Raw genomic sequence first — 4,789 nt, 5'->3', positions numbered from 1 at the left:
AATCGTTGATGTTCCGGGAGTTCAGCAACACGAAGCCACCGAAGTTTGATGGGATGCAGGATCTGATTGCTGCGATGAGATGGATTTCTAACATCGACGGATGCTTCTACACGTGTTCATGTCCGGAGCATCTGAGAGTTCAGTTCGCGCTGAACCAGCTTCACCTGGGAGCGAAGGACTACTGGAAGTTTGTGACGGCACATTTCACTTCTACAGAGCTTGCTGCGGTGACCTGGGAAAGGTTCACCGCTATGTTTCGTGATGAGTACGTTCCCCCGGTGGAAAAGTAACGGTTGGCCTAGGAGTTCCTGACCCTCAAGCAGGGTACTGAGTCTGTTATTGTGATCACTAGTATGTTTCACGAGAGGGAGATGTTTTGCCCTGAGCATGTGTCTTCTGAGCAGGCACGCATGAGTCGATATCTGAGCATTTTGAGGAGAGACATCCGCGAGTTCATGGCGAACTCGTCGTACCATACATTTTACTAGCTTCAGGAAAATGCTCGGAAGAGGGAGATTGAGCTTGAGACTCAGGCTAGGGAGGAGGCAGAGTCTTAGGGGAGGGATCGACGACCGGCTCAGTCCCAGCCGGTAACCAAGCGGTCCAAGCCTGCAGATTCGAGATCAGGGAACCAGAAGGGCCGCACTTGTGGGAAATGCGGCAAGAGTCATGAGGGGATCTGTCGAGCAGGGTCTTGCTACAAGTGTGGCAACGAGGGGCACATGGCCAAGGATTTCCCCAAGAGATTTGCAGTCTGTTTTCATTGCAACCAGACCGGACACCTGAAGGCCGAGTGTCCACAGTTGCGAGGGTCGGCACAGGTAGCACCACATGGATCTGCCCCTGCTGCCGTACAAGCTACTGAGGGTCGGCCAGTGAAGGATGAGGCACCGAAGGACCACGGGTGAGCCTTCTAGTTGACAGCGGAGGAGGTTCGCGCAACGCCCGATGTCGTTGATGGTATGTATTCTTTCATTTATTTATATTGTGTTGAGATATTGTGCTTATATATTGTTATGCATAGGTACTTTTCTTGTGAGTTATGTACCTGCTTTGGTGTTCTTTGACTCGGGTGCGAGTCGATCTTTTGTGTCGTTAGCCTTTAGTCAGCACATCAGTATTTGTCGAGAGGGATTGAGTCGACCTCTAAGAGTTTCCATAGCTGACTAGCGAGCGGTGTATGCCACTAATGTGATTCGAGGATGTGTACTCGAGATCTTCGGTGTTGAGTTCCCAGTTGATTTGGTCCCGATTGCGATGGGGGATGTCTGTGTCACCGTGGGCATGAATTGGTTGAGCTGATTTGGAGCGTTATCAACTGCAAGCGACAGCTGGTGACCATATGAGATCCTAGTGGGGGAGTACTTACGGTGTATGGCAAGGGTACCCATTCTGGGTCAGCGTTCTGTTCGGCTGCTAGGGTGAGGCAGAGTCTACAGCAGGGTTGTAGTGGGTTTGTGGCCTATGTGATGGACACACAAGTGGCCGCGGAGAGGCTGAGTTCGGTTGATGATGTACCGATAGTGCAAGAGTTTCCGGACATTTTCCCCGAGGAATTGCCGGATGTGCCTCCTGAGAGGTAGGTGGAGTTTCGCATCGATTTAGTTTCGGGAGCGGCGCTTATTGCCAAGGCACCCTATCGCCTTGCGCCGCCAGAGATGCAGGAGTTATCCTCGCAGCTTTAGGAGCTACTGTGGAAGGGGTTCATTCGACCGAGTAGCTCGCTGTGGGGAGCGCCAATCCTTTTTGTCAAGAAAAAGGATGGTTCACACCAGATGTGCATTGATTACCGGGAGTTAAACAAGTTGACGGTCAAGAACCGTTACCCCTTACCGAGGATCAATGATTTGTTCGATCAGTTGCAGGGAGCGTCTTGGTTCTCCAAAATTGATTTGTGGTCTGGATATCATCATATGAGAGTGTGTGATGAGGATATCCAGAAGACGGTGTTTAGGACTCGTTATGGGCATTACGAGTTCGTGGTGATGCCATTCGGGCTCACCAATGCACCGCCGACGTTCATGGATCTCATGAACAGGGTGTGTAGGCCGATGTTGGATCGTTCGGTGATCGTGTTCATCGATGATATATTGGTGTATTCGAGATCCAAAGAGCAGCATGAGGAGCATTTGAGGGAGATCCTCGGAGTTCTGAGATCGGAGAGGCTTTACGCCAAATTCTCCAAACGCGATTTGTGGTTACGAGAGGTCCAGTTCTTGGGACATCTCGTCAACCAGAATGGGATATTGGTCGATCTGGCCAAGATCGAGGTTGTGATGAGTTGGGAGGTGCCGAGATCCCCCACCGAGATCAGGAGTTTTCTGGGGTTGGTCGGCTACTATCGGAGATTTATCAAGGATTTCTCCAAGATTGCCGATCCTCTCACCAGGTTGACCTCGAAGGGCGTGGCTTTTAGTTGGGGTCCTGAGCAGCAGGCCTCATTCGAGACACTTTGCCAGAGATTATGCGAAGCCCCGGTGTTAGCCCTTCCGGAGGTAATGGAGGATTTTGTGGTGTATTGCGACGCATCGATATCGAGATTGGGTGCGGTGGTAATGTAGAGAGGGAACGTGATAACATACGTATCGAGGCAACTGAAGCCTCATGAGACGAGGTATCCTACCCACGATCTGTAGTTGGGGTGGTGGTATTCACCCTCAAGATTTGGCGTCACTATTTGTATGGGGTTCGGTGTACCATATACATGGACCACACGAGCTTGAAGTATTTAATGGATTAGCCTAACCTGAATATGCGCCAGAGGAGATGTTTGGATGTGGTAAAGGATTATGAGTGTGAGATCCTGTACCACATCGGCAAGGCTAACGTTGTAACCGATGCCCTGAGCCGTAGGGCGAAGAGTGCCCCGATACGATACGTCTGTATGAGGTTGACGGTGATGACTCCGGTGTTGGACACCATTCGGGAGGCCCAAGCAGAGGCTGTGAGACCGGAGAATCGCAAGAGGGAGCGGGTGATTGGGCAGGTATCTGAGTTCGTTTCCGATAGCCGAGGGCTTATGACCTTTCAGGGTCAGATTTGGGTGCCGTTTGAGGGCGGGGCGCGTACCATTCTGATAGAGGAGGCGCACAAATTGAGGTTCTCAATCCATCCAGGGGCCACTAAGATGTATTTGGACCTGAAGAGAGACTATTGGTGGCCCTGTATGAAGAGGGATGTTTTCGTTGAGAGGTTCTTGACCTGTCGCAGGGTTAAGGCCGAGCACCAACATCTACATGGCAAGTTGCAGCCACTTGAGGTTCCCCAGTGGAAGTGGGAACATATTTCTATGGATTTTATCACCAAAGTGTCGAGGACCGCGAGGGGTGTCGATGCAATTTGGGTGATCGTTGACCAGATAACGAAGAGTGCTCACTTCCTTGCTATCAGTGAGAGCTGTTCCGTAGAGAGGCTGGCAGAGTTGTATGTGAGAGAGGTGGTATTGCGACATGGATTACTGATCTCGATTGTGTCAGATCGAGATGTGCATTTCACTTCCAGGTTCTGGAAGAAGTTCCATGAGGAGTTGGGTACTGGGTTGCATTTCAGTACCGCCTACCACCCACAGACGGACGGACAGAGTGAGCGGACAATTCAGATGCTCGAGGACATGCTTCGAGCATGTGTGTTGGACTTCGGAGGAAATTGGGACACATATCTGCCGTTGGCTGAGTTTTCCTATAACAACAGCCACCATTCGAGTATTGACATGCCTCCCTTTGAATTGTTGTATGGGAGGAGGTGTCGGACTCTCATCTGCTGGGGAGAGGTAGGGCAGCAAGTGACGGGTAGCACTAACATAGTGATTCAGACGACAGAGCAGATACAGCAGGTCAAACATAGATTGTTGACAACTCAGAGTCGCTAGAAGAGTTATGCGGATAGGCGATGATCCGAGCTCGAGTTCCAGGTGGGAGACTTCATTCTCCTGAAGTTATCTCCTTGGAAAGGAGTGATCCGATTCAGGAAGAGGGGCAAGCTGGGGCCCCCGGTACATTGGTCCGTTCAGGGTGACCGCGAGGGTGGGCAGAGTAGTGTATCGTTCGAAGCTACCTGCGGAGTTGAGCCAGATACATGATACCTTTCACATTTCTTAGTTGAGGATGTGTATAGCCGACGAGTCGGCGGTGGTACCACTGGGGGATATTCAGGTGGATGCGAGCCTGAATTACTTTGTGAGACCAGTCGCAATTGTGGATCGTAAGATCAAGGTTCTGAGGAACAAGGAGGTTCCCCTGGTTCAGGTCCAGTGGCAACATCGAAGAGGGTCCGAGCTGACTTGGGAACCGGAGTTGGAGATGTGGGAGCAGCATTCAGAGTTGTTTGCAGAGCGAGACTTCGAGGACGAAGTCTGATTCTAATGGGGGAGAATTGTAACATCTGGATTACCAGTTATTCTATTTTAATCATTTATTTTGAGTTAAGAGAGGGACTCGACGAGTTGACACCTAGACTCGTCGAGTAGGATCATGATTCGTTGACTAGATTAATGAATGGACTCGACGAGTTCATGCTGGCGGAAGAAACCCTAAATCTTTGGGCCTGTACCCTATTTAAGGGTCCTTATAGCCCTCATTTACGGCTACCAGTCCAGAGAGAAAAACCTAGAGAGCTTGAGTGAGTTGTGTGAAAGAGAAGGCTATTTTGATCCATTGTTGGTGTTTTTTTGAAAGAAGAAGGTGTTTCCAGCAAGAAAAGGTCAAGGGGGTTGCTATTCTGTGGTTTTCAAGCTTGGATCTCCATTGTTGAGGTAGTAATTCAACCACTTCTACTTTTTAGCTTAAGGTCC

This window comes from Lactuca serriola, chromosome 2 (assembly GCF_051521515.1).
Source record: "Lactuca serriola cultivar US96UC23 chromosome 2, Lser_US96UC23_V15, whole genome shotgun sequence".
NCBI classification, from domain to species: Eukaryota; Viridiplantae; Streptophyta; class Magnoliopsida; order Asterales; family Asteraceae; genus Lactuca; species Lactuca serriola.
The sequence above is the reverse complement of the archived record's forward strand: the minus strand, read 5'-3'. Positions refer to the sequence as shown.